This window comes from Vulpes vulpes, chromosome 16, assembly GCF_048418805.1.
Source record: "Vulpes vulpes isolate BD-2025 chromosome 16, VulVul3, whole genome shotgun sequence".
Classification (NCBI taxonomy): domain Eukaryota; kingdom Metazoa; phylum Chordata; class Mammalia; order Carnivora; family Canidae; genus Vulpes; species Vulpes vulpes.
In genome coordinates, this window is record NC_132795.1 from 89,383,424 (window position 1) to 89,400,196 (window position 16,773).

The 16,773-nt window shown below is 39.0% G+C and overlaps 1 pseudogene; it reads left to right on the top strand.

Annotated features, from left to right (window-relative positions):
* Nucleotides 1-15,457: 15,457 nt before the first annotated feature.
* Nucleotides 15,458-16,101, top strand: LOC112915352 (claudin-6-like; annotated as a pseudogene).
* The last annotated feature ends 672 nt before the right edge of the window (nt 16,102-16,773 follow it).

A 16,773-nucleotide genomic window follows, 5' to 3' on the forward strand; every position in this document is an offset into this window, starting at 1 on the left:
TTTAAAAAAAAAAAAAAAGAAGGAAATCCTGCCATATGGAAAAACATGGATGAACCTGCTCAGTGAAATAAGACAGTTACAGAAATAGTCATGGATGAACCTGCTCAGTGAAATAAGACAGTTACAGAAATAGTCTAACATAGGGGCACCTGGGTGGCTCAGTTGGTTAAGCATCCTGCTCTTGATCTCAGCTCAAGTCTTGATCTCAGGGTCATGAGTTCAAGCTCTGCATTGGGCTCCACACTAGGCATGGAGCCTACTTAAAAACATAATAAAATAAAATAAAATAGTCAAACTTAGAAAAGCAAATAGTCAAAAGGTGGCTGCCAGGGGCTGGGAGGAGGGCAAAATGGGGAGTTGGTGTTCAAAGGTATGAAGTTTCAGTTATACAAGATGAATAAATTCTATAGATCTGTTATATAATATAGAGCCTACACTTAAATACCGCATTGTGTACTTCAAAAAATTGTGAAATGGGTAGATCTCATACTGTTCTTATCAGAAGAAAAGAGGAAAACACAAGGAAACTTTTGGAGGTGATAAATATATTTATTACCTTGATTATGATGATGGTGTCATAAGTATATATGCATGTGTTCAAACTCATCAAATTGTATACATTAAATTTGTGTGCTTTTTTTGTATATGAATTATACCTCAGTAAAGCTGTTAATTAAAAAAAATAATAATAAAGAATGAAATAAGCTATCACTACAGACCCTGCCGGCATCAAAAGGATAATAAGGGAGTACACACACACACACACACACACACACAAAACACAACCCTACACACCTAAATGTGACAACTTAGATGAAATAAACAAATTCCCTGAAAAACTCAAATTATCACAACTCACCCTCTATAAATTGTTTGAATAACCCCATAACTATTAAGGAAATTGAACTCATAATTTTAAAACTCCCAGAAATCTCCAGATCCAGATGGTTTCACTGGAGAAGTCTACCAAACAATTAAAGAGTTAATATTGACTCTACACAAACTCTTCCAAGAAAATAGGAACATTTCCTAAGTTATTTTATGAAGTGTTACCCTGATACCAAAACCAGATAAAAATAACGCAAAAAAGAAAACTGCAGACCAATATCTTTCATGAATGTATGTGCAAAAATCCTCAACAAAATATTAACAAATCCAACCTAGCAATGTATAAAAAAATTATACACCATAACCAAATGGGATTTATTGCAGGTATGCAAATCTGGCTCAACAGTTTTTAAAAGTCATTGTAATCCACCATATCTACAAGCTAAACAATAAAAATTGTATAATCAGATCGATCAATGTAGAAAAATTTATTTGACAGAATTTGATTACCATTTGTGATAAAAATAAGAATACAGGGGAATTTCCTCAACTTTATAAAGAACATCTATAAGAAATCTATGGGTAACATTAATTCTTTATGGTAAAAGAATGAATGCTTGCCCCCTAAAATCAGGGACAAGGGAAGACGTCCTTTCTCACCACTTTTATTAAGCACAGTGCTACAAGTTGACAAGTAATGATTTGTCTTATGTTGGTGTATCTTGGAAGTGATTAAATACTCAGTGTTGATGTCAAACATTCATAGGTTGTCTGATACACAGGAGCTGCAGGTGGTGGGTTAAGGTAGCCAAGGACAAAGAACCCCCACAAAGCCTATCTTCTCCCATCATTTAGTGGTTCCAAAGGAATGTGCCAGAACTACAGCATGCATATGTAGCACTGAAAATCCAGAGGCTCCAAGAGGCCCAAGGAAGTGTCCAAACAAGTTGAGAGGGCTTCTGTGACTTCCTGCCCCAGGAGGTTAATGCAGCCATGATAGTTGTCAAATATCCAGTACTTCAAAGGCAAGTATTATTATCTCCCATATTTACTATTTTCTTAATGATATAATGTATATTTTAAAGTTGAAATATTCTAGATACCTCAAATCAATTTTTTAAAAGATTATTTGAGAGAGAGAGCATTCACACAAGAAAGAGCATGAGTGGGGTGCAGGCAGAGGAAGAGGGAGAAGCAGGCTCCCCACTGAGCAGGAAGCCCAGGGCAACTTGATCCCAGGACTCTGGGATCATGACCTGAGCCAAAAGCAGATGCTTACCTGACTGAGCCATCCAGATGCCCCTAGACACCTCAAATCATTTTTTAAACCAAGTTAAATTCAAATCAGATTCACATATTAATAAATAACCCCCTTGGCTCTTGCAAACTAGATAGTTCTGCCCAGAATGTACTGCTGAAGAGATGTAGCAGGTCACCTGGTCCTTCCTTAACATCTCTGTGCCTCAGTTTCCTCACCTGTAAAGGGGTGATCATAATAACTCCTATCTTGTAGAGACCTGGAAGGGATGAAAAGAGTTCATTCAGGTGAAGCACTTAGAACAGTGCTTGCATATATTAGGCCTCCGGATGTACTTCCAGCCTCCTGCCCACACTTAGAAGTGGGATGGGTCATTCTGAAGGGTTTGGGAGATACTGGTTTGTGTCAAGCCCATTCTGCATCCAGAAATGATTAGCCAACACTGGTTGCTTATCACTATTAACTAAAGGCTGATGAGATGAGAGATCATTAGACGAGCGAACCAGAGATCACCCACTGCCTGTCTGCAGCTGCATTCATCTGTGTTTTATTTGGTCTGATTTCTATCACCTGTCTGGCCTCCTGAAACATGTGAGTTTGTGATGTCTGATATTTTGCTAATTTTCTACACTACAGAATTCCCTACCATTTCACCCCAACAGTCATGGCAGAATGACAGAGGGAGCAATGCTCTCAGAGGAAAAGGAATAAAGGAAAGATTTTAGCATTTGCCATCACTTTATGCCAAGTCACTTATTTAAAGGTGTCATATGTGAAACCTCAAGACTAAGTGTAGGAGGGGTTGGGAGTGATTCTGGCGATTTTCAAGGGTGCTTTGTGTTATCTGCTGGGCCGGGTGTCTTGTTTGTCCTCCTGGTCCTCCCTCCACTCTCCTTACATGCTCTGTGCCCAAGACCTGCCCTCTGGCTTCCAGTTGGGTTCAACTAAAGGTGGGAGGCCCTGGGAGAAGATGGAAGGGCAGGAGAGCCACGTTGGAGTGTTTATTTCCCCCTGTGGTCACTTCAGTGGTCTCTGCTCCTGTCAGGCGACCTTGTCCATACAGCTTTCTCTGTCTCTGGGTACCTGTAACGACTCCCTCCCAAGGCCTGGGAGTTGAAACAGAACCTCCCGGTACAAGTCCTGGGTACTGTACAGCCCCTCGAGGCTTTCCTGCACACAGCTGACACCCTGGTGAGTAGTCTCTGTGAAAGAGAAATGTATATGCTGGTTTCTGCCCTGTTCCTGACACACGACTCCAAAAACCCTTGTAAATAAGAGTGCTAGGAAAACCTTTTGTTGGTATATTTAGTTTTGGCCCTGGTTCCTGACCCAGAGCTCCTTAGACCTTTGTAATTTCCTGAGGGACAGGAGAGTCTAACACAGAGCTCCTATAGCTCTTGGAATTTCCTGGGTGGTAGGAATGTCTTTTGTTCTAATGGGGCAACTTTTGGTGGGCTTCTGGATGGGAGCTGATCACTAGAAAGACCCAGCCATGATTGGAACTTTCAACTCTTCTCTCCTCCATTGTCAGGAGGAGATAATCAATGATGATTATGTGATGAAGCCTCCATAAAAATCCCCAAAGTATGGGATTCAGAGTGCTTCTGGGTTGGTCAACATATTCATGGCCCAAGAGGGTGGCACAGAACAACTCATGGGAACAGAAGCTCCTGCACTGTGTACTTCTTAATCTGGCTGTTCATTTGTATCCTTTAAAATATTCTTTGGGAGATGGAACATGAAAGACTCCTAACTCTGGGAAATGAACTAGGGGTGGTGGAAGGGAAGGTGGGCAGGGGGTGGGGGTGACTGGGTGGCGGCACTGAGGAGGGCACTTGACGGGATGAGCACTGGGCGTTATTCTGTATGTTGACAAATTGAACACTAATAAAATTATTTTAAAAAATAATAAAATATCCTTTGTAAATAATCAGCAATAGTAAGTAAACTGTTTTCCTGGGTTCCGTGAGCTGCCCTAGCAGATGATTGAACCCAAGGAGGGGGTTGTGGGAACCTCCAGTCTGTAACCAAGTTGGACAGAAGTTGTACGTAACCTGGGGACCTGTTACCTGTGAATGGCGTCTGATGTGGGGACACTCTTGTGGGGCTGATCCCTTAAACTGTGGGTACTGTGCTAATTCTGGTTAATGTCAGAATTGGATTGAATTGAGTACACCCAGCTGGTATTGGAGAATTGGTCAGTGTGGGGAAAAGCTATACCTGGTGTCAGAAATGTATGTGAGAGTATGAGGGGCCTGGGTGGCTCTGTCGGATGGGCATCTGCCTTCAGCTCAGTTTGGAATCCTGGGATCGAGCCCCATGTAGGGCTCCCTGCTCAGCAGAGAGTCTGCTTCTCCTCCTCCCTCATGCTCATGCTTGCTCTTGCTCTCTGTCTCTCTCTCAAATAAATAAATAAAATCTTTCTTAAGAAAGAAATGTATGTGAGAGTAAAGAAAATACAGTAAATCAAAGACAAGGCCTTAGTAAATTCTCCTCAAATATCTTCCTTTGACAGTGCCATCTATTTCTTAGCACTATACTAGTGATATATGTATATATATCTTCACCTTATGCATCATTGAACCTAACCCCCAGGTAAAGTATGATTCCTTGTGCCAAGGGCCAGGATCAGTAAGGATGGTGGGTTCAAACCTCAGCCTGAAAACCTTTCAAATGTATAGAAAATACAACTTTTTCTCCTTTTCTGTAACTCAACTTCTATTTCAGCCCCAATCCTCCAAGGATGCAAAAACATAAGCTAAATCAGTTCAGGGTTCCCACTGACAACAAAAATACAATTAATAAGTGTAAGAATAGAACTACACACTAGGAATTTGGGAGCCAAGAAGAGGGACGCCTAACACAGTCTCAAAGGAGGAACAAAGGAGTGCCAAGGAACTTCCTGGAGAGTGCAGTGTCTGCAATAAGACAAAATGATGAACAGAGTTAGCCAAGCAAAGAAAGAAAATGGAATTCTAGGCATAGAGCAAAGGCACAGAGGCAGGGAACTACAAGTAATTCAGTGTTGTTGGAGGATAAGGTCAAGGCAAGTAGAGGTGACATATAAAACAGTGACCAGATCTCAAGGGCCATGTTCCATCAGGTTAGGGAACTTGAACTTTATTATAGGTCAATTATTATTGGTCCCCCAAGGTGAGGTGCGTACACCCCAGGGTGCACACAAGATCATTCACTGGAATACAGGAAGAAAATATTAAAACTTCTGTCTTCTGCTTTCATGTTTTATTTGTTTCATAACATACATAATATATTAGTGCCATAGGACAAGTTATATAATAAATAAATACTATGCATATACTGAAGTTTGGGTTCAGTCTCAGAATTCACATAGAATCTGGCAATTGACTTTGGCTTTAATCCACTGCCCACTTTAATATATCTAGTAACACTGAACCTTTGTGTAATCAAGGATCCTGTGAAAGCAGAGATCACTATCCTACCTAACTGGTGTAACAGCCACAATTATATAAACAAGGTATGTGATTTGGTTTCACTCTTAGTATTAGATACGTTTGTTTTCCAGAATGAGTGAGCTTTCTAGTTGTAACATTGAATAAATTTTCCTTATGTGTTTTTCAAGTGGAAAGTCAACCTTAGATGAAATATATATTAATACATATGTATTATTGCAAGAGTAAAATACTACAATAATCAATGATGACTTATAAAAGCTAACAATTTTGCATATAAAATCAATGTGAAACTTTCCAATTGTTAAATAGGAAAATAGATTGCACTTAATATGAAGATTTAGAAAGAGTGGAGTAGATGGATCACTTTCAAAGAAACATTTTTTTGAGCCAATATGTTTATAAAACTTTAAAGAATAATGTAGAATAAAATGGATTCTCTTATAATTCTGTTATTTGTAGAAGCATTTGGTGTTACTAGCCTGCATTCATAACACAAAATAACCTGTAAGAACCGTGTTGAAGTTTTCGTTACTTACTTTCATTTTAGCCATGAGACTTCCAAAAACAGAATACTTATTTGGCAACCTTACACCTGTCAAAAGGCTAAAATAAAAAAAGATAAGAAATAACAAGAGTTGATGAGGATGTGGAGAAAAAGGAATGATTATGCACTGCAAGTACAAATGTAAATTGATGCCACCACTGCGGAAAACAGTATGGAGGTTCCTAAAAAATTCAAAATTGAAATATAGGTGTATATATATATATATATATATATATATATATATACACACACACACACATATATAATGGATTATTATTATTAAGCTATGAACAAGGATGAGATTGTGTCATTGTGACAACATGGATGGACCTAGAGGGTATTATGCTAAGTGAAGTAAGTCAGACTGAGAAAGACAAATACCATATGATCTTACTCATATGTGGAATTTTCAAAACAAAACAAATGAATAGACAAGTAAAAAGTAGAATCAAACCTGTAACACAGAGAGCAACTGATAGTTGCTAGAAGGGATGGGGTAGGAGGTGGGAGGATGGGTGAAATGGATGAAGGGAAGTGGGAAATTATAGGCTTTTAGTTAGGGAATGAATAGGTCATGGGAATAAAAAGTACAACATGGGGAATATAGTCAGTGGTATTGTGGTAGTGTTGTTGTAATAGATGTAGCTACTCCGTGAACACAGCATAACATACAGAAGTTGAGTCAGTATGTTGTACACCTGAAACTAATGTAACATTGTGTATCAACTATACTCAAAAAAATGTTTTAAAGAATACTTATTTGAGTGTTCTTTACATCATATGAAAGCATAATCTCAACTTTGCTACTTCAAAATTTAACTCCTGTATCAAGTACTACAACATCCATTATACCCTATCTTGAATTCAGCTATAATAAGGAATATAGATAGCATCTTTAAAAAAGGAAACTTTTAGCCCTCAATAGTACAAAAAGACTGAGATCATACCATGCATATTTTTAGGTCACAACGCTACGAAACTTGAAGTCAAACAAAAAATTTGGAAAGACCACAAATACATTGAAGTTAAAGAACATTCTGCTAAAGAAAGAATGGGTGAACTAGGAAATTAAAGAAGAAACAAAAAAGTACATGGAAGCAAATGAAAATGAAAACATGACAGTTCAAAACCTCTGGGTTGCAGCAAGTTGGTCATAAGAGGGAAGTATATAGCAATACAGGCCTACTTCAAGAAGTAAGAAAAGTATCAAACACACAACCTAACCTTACACCTGAAAGTGCTAGAAAAGAAACAGCAAATAAAGGATAAGGCCAGCAGAAGAAGGGAAATAATAAAGATTAGAGCAGAAATAAATGATATAGAAACAAATAGTAGAACATGTAAATGAAACTAAGACCTGGTTCTTTGAAAGAATCAATAAAATTGATAAACTCCTAGTCAGACTTATCAGAAAGAAAAGAGAAAGGGCCCAAATAAATAAAATAACAAATGAAAGCGGAGAGATCACAACCAACACCACAGAGATACAAATAATTATAAGAGAATATTATGGAAAATTTTATGTCAACAAACTGGGCAATCTGGAAGAAATGGATAAATTCCTAGAAACATATAAACTACCAAAACTGAAGCAGGAAGAAAAAGATAATTTGAACAGGCCCATAACCAACAAAAAAATTGAATCAATAATCAAAAATCACCAAACAAACAAAAGTCCAGGGCCAGATGGTTTCCCAGGGGAATTCTATCAAACATTTAAAGAAGAATCAATACCTATTCTTCTCAAACTATTCCAAAAAATAGAAATGGAAGGAAAACTTCCAAACTCATTCTGTGAGGCCACCATTACCATCATTCCAAAACCAGACAAGACCCCACTAGAAAATGGAACTACGGACCAATATCCCTGATTAACACGAACGCAAAAAATTTCAAGAAAATACTAGCAAATCGAATCCAACAGTACATTAAAAGAATCATTCACCACCATCAAGTGGGATTTAACCTGGGCTGCAGGTGTGGTTCGATATTTGCAAATCAACCAACCTGATACACCACATTAATAAAACAAAGGGTAAGAATCATATGATGCTTTCTATAGATGCAGAAAAGGCATTTGACAAAACATAGCATCCATTCTTGAGAAAAATCCTCAACAAAGCAGGGATAGATGAACATACCTCAACATCCTAAAGGCCATGGAGGAAAGACCCACAGCCAATATCATCCTCAATGGGGAAAAGCTGAGAGCTTTTCCTCCACTGTCAGGAACAAGACAGGAAAGTCGTCTACTCTCACCATTACTATTTAACATAGTACTGGAAGTCTTGACCTCAGGAATCAGACAACAAAAAGGAATAAAAGGCATCCAAATCAGCAAGAAAGAAATCAAACATTTACACTTTGCAGATGACATGATGTTCCATATAGAAAACACAAAAGATTCAAAAAAAAAAAAAAAAAACCTGATCTACAAATTCTGTAAAGTCACAGGATACAAAATCATTGTGCAGAAATCTGTTGCATTGCTATATGCCAATAATTAACCAGCAGAAAGAGAAATCAAGGAATTGATTCCATTGACAATTCACCAAAAACAATAAGATACCCACAGATAAACCTAACCAAAAAGGTAAAAGGTGTGTACTATGAAAACTATAAACGATTGATGAAAGAAATTATAGATGACACAAAGAAATGGAAAAACCTTCCATGCTCATGGAATCGATGAACAAACATTGTTAAAATATCTATACTACCCAAAGCAAACTACACATTTAATGCAATCCCTATCCAAATACCACCAGCATTTTTCATGGAGCTAGAACAAGCAATCCTATAATTTGTATGGAACCACAAATGACCCAAGTACCCAAAGCAACCTTGAAAAGGACAAGCACATCTGGAGGCATCACAATTAGACGCCAGACCTCAAGTTATATTACAGAGCCTTAGTGATCAAGATGGTGTGGTGCTGGCACAGAAACAGACACATAGATCCATGGAACAAAACAGAAAACCCAGAAATGGACCCACAACTATAGGGTCAATTAATTTTCAGCAAAGCAAGAAAGAGTAACCAATAGAAAAAAAAAGACATTCTCTTCAACAAATGCTGTTGGGAAAACTGGACAGCTACATGCATGGAATGAAATTGGACCCCTCTCTTACACCATGTACAAAGGTGATTTCAAAACGGATGAAAGACCTAAATGTGAGACAGGAAACCATCAAAATCCTAGAGGAGAACACAGGCAGCAACCTCTTTGACCTCAGCTGTTGCAACTTCTTACTAGACACGTAGCCAGAGGCAAGGGGAAAAAAACAAAACTGAACAATTGGGACTTCATCAAGATAAAAAGCTTCTGCACAGCAAAGGAAACAATCAACATAACTAAAAGGCAGCCTACAGAATGGAAGAAGATATTTGCAAATGACATATCTCATAAAGGATTAGTATCCAAAATCTGTAATGAACTTATCAAACTCAGTACCCAAAAAAGAAGTAATCCAGTTTTTAAAAGGGCAGAAGATGGGACACCTGGGTGGCTCAGTGGTTGAGCATATATCTGCCTTTGGCTTGGGGAGTGATCCCAGCCCAGGGATGAAGTCCTGCATCAGGCTCCCTGCGAGGAGCCTATTTCTCCCTCTGCCTTTGTCTCTGCTCTCTCTCTGTCTCTCATGAATGAAAAAATAAAATCTTTTAAAAAAAATAAAAAATTAAAAGGGCAGAAGACGTGAATAGACATTTTTCCAAAGACATCCAGATGGCTAACAGAGGCATGAAAAGATGCTCAACATCACACATCATCAGGGAAATACAAATCAAAACTACAATGAAATACCACCTCATACCTGTCAGAATGGCTAAAATTAACAGAACAAACAAGTGCTGACAAGGATAAGGAGCCAGGTAAACCCTCTTGCACTATTGGTTGGAATGGAATGTAAACTGGTGCAGCCACTCTGGAACACAGTATGGAAGTTCCTCAAAAAGTCAAAAAAATAGAACTACCCTACAATCCAGCAATTGCACTGCTAGGTATTTACCCAAAAGATACAAAATACTAATTCGAAGGGGTACATGCACCCCAGTGTTTATAGCAGCACTATCAATAGCCAAACTATGGAAAGAGCCCAGATGTCCATTGACTGATGAATGGATAAAGAAGATATGGGGTATGTGTGTGTGTGTGTGTGTGTATATGGAAATATTAGTCATCAAAAAAGGATGAAATCTTGCCATTTGCAAGGACATGGATGAAGTAGAGTGTATTATGCTAAGTAAAATAAGTCAGAAAAAGACAAATACCATATGATTTCACTCATTTGTGGAATTTAAGAAACAAAATATATAAACATATGGGAAGGTGGAAAAAAGAGAGGGAAACAAACCATAGGAAACTATTAATGATAGAGCAACCTGAGGGTTGATGGAGGGAGGTAGGTAAGAAATGGGCTAAGTGGATGATGGGTATTAAGGAGGGCACCCTTTGTGATGAGCACTGGGTGTTGTATGTAAGTGATGAATAACTAAATTCTACCCCTGAAAACAATATTATACTACCTGTTAACTAATGAGAACTTAAGTAGAAATTTGAAAACAAAAATAAATAATAAATAAATAAGGAAACTTTTAGAGAAAAATGAAGTAGCCAAAACATATTATGATTTCACTGATAAAACTTCTACCACTTTCCCTAGGTGAAGTAAAAAGAAAAAATCTTTTGAGATTTCCCAACCTATAAATCCTAGGTATAAAGTTTCTTCAAAAACACAAGGTCTTGGAAAATATTTTCCAGAATTTAATTTGCTGAGCACAAAAAGGGTAGTGCTTTTTTAAAAATGTGTTCCTTTGGTGTTGTTTATGTAGACATTTGGGCATGTGGAGAAAACATGGCAATCTTTAAGTTTGACAGCTCTGTGGAATAATGACTAAATCAACTCTCCTTCTACTCTCCTTGGTGGCTGAGGTGATTTTGGATCTCCCTAAAACTAATAGCACAGTGAATTTGACTGATGAAACACTAATAGAATAGAAATTCTTTTAGGGGTCATGCAATTGTCACTGCATGAAACAAATAAGGTAAAGAATGATTAAGGAATCACAAACATTCAATATTTTATTCACATTCTTTAGCTGTATGTTCAATAAGGTCATTATAGTTAAGCATCATATAACAGGATTACTAGCTGAGCATTAAACAGTGGTGGGCCCCTCTCATCATTTTTCAGCTAAAAGGAAGCTATTGAACATATAAGAGATTCAGATGCTCTCTTTTATTTATTATAAAAGATGCTCAGATAAGATGGAATAGTAGTTACTATGTGTTTTTAAACCATTTGAATAAAAGAGAGTTTTAATGCACTCCACAGAAAACAATAGCAACAAAGCAGGTCTTAGCAGCAGGTTGATAGTTGCTTGCAGAAAAGCAACTGGAATCAGCAATTTGCTGAAACCTGATGAAGAAGTAACCAAATTGATATGCCTTATGGGTTTAGGTACAGCCTTTCCTGCATAATATCAGCTCCAGAGATATTCCTATCATTATTCTAGGTAAGATACTGAAATTGGCATACATGCAATGACAACTGAAACACGGATGGGTATTCAAATACTATTTGGTTACTGCCAAAGCCAGTTCCATTCCTTCTTTGCTCCAGAGTTCAAAAATTCTTTTTCTTTCTGCTCCAGAGTTCAAAATTCTTAGCACCCGCCTTCAGCCCAGGGCATGATCCTGGAGTCCCGGGATCAAGTCCACATCGGGCTCCCTGCATGGAGCCTGCTTTTCCTTCTGTCTGTGTCTCTGCCTCTCTCTGTGTGTCTCTCATGAATAAATAAAATCTAAAAAAAAAAAAAAAAAAAAAACAACTCTTTTTCCATGTGGCTGTGTGAAATAGTGAGTGAATGCTAAAACACTAGGAGGAATAAATAAAAGGAAGGGCAGGAATCTTGAGTCTTTTTCTGCAAATATTCAGAAAACATCCTCTTTAAGCTCTGCACAAAGCTGCAGATTGTGAGATTACTTCAGTGAAGTGGCATCATCACAAGTGCTCAAATCTTCAATCCAGGAGTAGACAATTCATGTTTACAGTCAGCCACTATTGGAGGCAAAGAAAACAAAGATTAATAACATCAATACCAGTAGACTTTGATAAGTTATGAATGTATATTGGATTACTTAGAGAAACCATTAAGAAAACTGCAAAGCCATATACCTAAAAACTCTATAAATAAAGAAGAAATTCTTAAATGTATCTAAGAAAAGAGAAACAGAGGAATGAGAAATAAAGAAAATAAGCTGAAAAGACAAAAAGTCAAAACACATCAATAGTTACCTTAAAAAATGGTTTAAGATTACCAATTAAAGAGATCAGAGTGGATTAAAAAATAATCACCTGATAATGTGCTTGCTGTCCAAAAGAAACTCTTTTCAAATACAATGACATCAATAAATTGAAAGTAAAAGGATGGAAGAAGGATGCAAACTTTAATCAAAAAAATATGGGGCACCTGGGTTAAATGTCCAATTCTTGATCTCAGATCAGGTCTTGGTCTTAGGGTCATGAGTTTAAAAAAAAATCTGAGTGGCTCTATTAATATCAGATAAATTAGACATTAGAGCAAATAAATTTGCTAGAGGCAAGAGGGACTTTACATAATGATAAAAGGTAAAATGATAAGTGTTAATCCACCAGGAACACATTACAATCTTTTTTTGGGGGGGGGGTGTCAGAAGTGGGATCACATTACAATCTTAAATGTGAATCCACGAAGCAAATGAAGCTTATAATATACATAACCCACAAAACACATGAAGCAGACACTGACTGAGCTGAAAGGAGAAATAGGCAGACACACAATTATAGTTGGGGAACTCAACACTCCATTCTTAATGATTAGTAGAACTTCTTCTGCAGAAAATCAGTAAGGATATAGAAGAACTCAACAACACAATCAATCAACAGAATCTAACATACAACATCTAACAACACCAGGATACGCTTTTTTTTTTTTGTCAAATACCTACAGAACACTCACCAAGACAAACCAGATCCCTGGCCATAAAACAAATCTCAACAAATGTAAGAGTTAAAATCATACAGAGCATGTTCTCAGACCATATGAAGTCAAACTAGAAATCAATACCAAGAAAATCTCTGAACATGCAGAATTTAAACAACACACTTCTAAATAATATGTGGGTAAAATAGGAAGTCTCAAGCCAAAAGCACATAGATGAAGGATAAATAAAATATAGCATATAAGGGATCCCTGGGTGGCTCAGCAGTTTAGTGCCTGCCCTCAGCCCGGGACATGATCTTGGAGTCCCAGGATCGAGTCCTACATAAGGCTCCTTGCATGGAGCCTGCTTCTCCCTCTGTCTGTGTCTCTGCCTCTCTCCCCCCCCCCTCTCTCTCTATCATGAATAAATAAAATCTTTAAAAATATATATACAACATATAAAATTTGTGGAATTTAGCTAAAGCAGGACTGAGATCAGGAAATTTCATAACACTAAATGCTGTGTAGGAAAAAAAGAAAAGGCTTCAAATCTAATCAATAATCTAAATTCCTACATCAAGAAACTAGAAAGAGAAGAGGAAAAAAACCTGAAAGCATGCAGAAAAAGAAAATAATAAAGAGGATAAATCAACAAATTTCAACAAATTTGAAACAGAAAAAAAATGGAGAAAATTAATGAGCCAAAAAGCTGGAACTTTGAAAAAAAAAATAAAGGTGATCAATCTTAAGCAAGATTAACAAAGTAAAAAGGAAGAAAAAAATGAATTACCAAAATTAAGAATGGGAATATCACAACAGATTCTGCGGTTGCTAAACAAGTGATAAAGCAATACCACAATTTTATTTTTATAAAATTGACAACTCAGGGCAGCCCAGGTGGCTCAGCGGTTTAGTGCCACCTTCAGCCCAGGGCCTGATCCTGGAGACCTGGGATCGAGTCCCATGTCCCGCTCCTTGCATGAAACTTGCTTCTCCCTCTGCCACACTCTCTCTCAATCTCTCTCTCTCTCTCTCTCTCTCTCTGTCTCTCATTAATAAATAAATCTTTTAAAAAAATTGACAACTCATAAAAAGGGATAAATTGCTTAAGCATCACAAACTACCAAAACTCAATCAAGAAAAAATAGACAACTTGAGTAGTCCTGTAGCCATTAAAGAAATTCAATTTGTAATTTAAAAGCTTCCCTTGCCACACACACACAAAAATCTTCAATTCTAGGTGGTTCCATCAGGGAATTCAACAGAACATCCAAAGAATTAACACTAATTTGGGGCACCTGGGTGGCTCAGTTGGTTAAGTGTCTGCCTTCTGCTCAGGTCAAAATCTCAGGGTCCTGGGATCCAGCCCCACATTGGGCTTCCCTCTCAGCAGAGTCTGCTTCTTCTCCCTCTGTGCGCCCCCCCCGCCCCGCATGTTCTCTTTCTCTCTCAAGTAAATAAATAAAATATTCCCAAAAAGAACACCAATTTTACATAATCTCTTCCAGAAAATAGAAGAGGAGGGAACATATTCCAACTTATTTATGAGGCTAGTTTGCCCTGATACCAAAACCAAAGACAGCACAAAAACAGAAAACTACAAACCAATATCCCGCAATATCTCATTTAGATACGAAAATCCCCCACAAAATATTAACAAACCTAATCCAGCAACATATTTAAAAAATTGCATACCATAGCCAAGTGGTATTTATTCGAAGTATAAAAGGCTGGTTCAACATGCTTAAAAATAATCAGTGCAGGGGTGCCTGGGTGGCTCAGTAAGTTGTGCAACCAGCTCTTTGTTTTGGCTTGGATCATGATCTCGGGTTCATGATGTTGAGCCCCACATTGGGCTCCATGCTCGGTGGAGAGTCCACTTGGGATTCTCTTCTCCCTCTGCCCCTACCCTCATCTCTCTCTGAAATGAATAAATCTTAAAAAAAAAAACAAAAAACAATCAGGGTGTCTGGGTGGCTCAGTCTGTTAAGTGTCTGCCTTCGGCTCAGGTCATGATCGTTGGGTCCTGTGATCGAGCCCCACATCAGGCTCCCTGCTCAGTGGAGAGCCTGCTCCTCCCTCCCACTTGTGTTCTCTCTTGCTCTCTCTTGCTATCTCTCTCTCTCTCTCTCTCTCAAATAAATAAAAAAAATATTTTTTAAAAAAATCAACAATCTTGAAAAATAAGAATCAATTGAGAAGAATCATCTGAGAAGAATCACTCTGTTCAGTATTAAGGTTTACTATTTAGCTAGTGATCTAGAGAGTGAGATACTGGTGGAATATTCTGTTCCATTAATCTATGGATCAATGGATACAATGGATCACAGATCAATTCTGTTCAATTCTGTGAGAACCCACACACTCGGTGGCTCCTACGAATCCTGGTGGACCTCTTCGTAGCTCCTGTCCACCTCCACTTTGCCATGGCTTCTGCTAGCCTGCAAATCCTGGGGATCATCCTGATGCTGCTTGGCTGGATGAATGCCCTGGTGTCCTGTGCCCTGCCCCTGTGGTAGGTGACCGCCAGCATCGTGGTGGCCCAGGTGGTGTGGGAGGGGCTGTGGATGTCCTGCGTGGTGCAGAACACAGGCCAGATGCAGTGCAAGGTGTACGACTCCCTGCTGCACTGCCCTAGGCCCTGCCCCAGGCTGCCGCCCCCCCATGTGGTTGCCCTCCTTTTGGCCCTGCTCCGGCTGCTAGTCTACCTCACGGGAGCCAAGTGCACCACCTGTGTGGAAGACAAGGACTCCAAGGCCCCTCTGGTGCTAGTCTCTGGGATCATCTTTGTCATCTCAGGGGTCCTGACCCCGATCCCCGTCTGCTGGACGGCCCACACCATCATCCAGGATTTCAGCAACCCCCTCGTATTGGATGCCCAAAAGTGGGAGCTGAGAGCCTCCTTCTACTTGGGCTGGGCAGCCTCTGGCCTTTTGTTGCTGGATGGGGGGGCTTCTGTGCTGCACCTGCCCCTCTGGGGGTTCCTGGAGCTCAAGCCCGACACTCAGCATCCGCTGCACATGCCACCTCTCAGGGTACCCCCGAGTACCCCACTAAGAATTATGTCTAATTCTCAGTCTAACCCCCTAAGCTGGAGAAATCGTGATGGTGATTTAGACAGCTTTGGGCTTGTTTTTATCTTTTTTTTGCTTTTGCGGAGAGGGTTTTGTTTTTTTTTTAATTCATTTGATAACCAAGAAACCCAAGTCTCTCATGAGCTCTGCTGTTGGTATTTCTCACCTTTGGATGAGGGAACCAAGGAGGTGATGCTTGAGTTTCTGGATATTTCTCCGCCCTGGACATGCCCATCATGGAAACCAGCCTGGAGCTGTGGGCCAACATAAAGGCTGCCTGCTGTTCAGGTGCTTTCAGCCTGTCCCTTACTGGTCAGGCCTCTGGAACACCTGGGGGCTCTTGAGCATTTAAAAGAGATGATAAGTCACCAGAGAACTGCCTGCCTCCAAGTCTTCTGACCTCTGACTCCACTATCTTGAGCTCTGTCCCAGCTGTGCTGTAGACCCCTGACCCTTTCACCTTCAGCCCCTGCACACTTCTGCCGTGCTTCCCCCGCCACACACACACACACACACACACCAGTTTTTGCTAAATAAAGCTTGTCTTATTTTGTAAAAAAAAAAAAAAAAAAAGAGAGAGAGAGAGAGAGAGAACCCAAAAAATAGACCCACACAAGAATGACCAACTGATTTTTGATGAAGTTATCCAAGCAATTCAATGGAGGAGG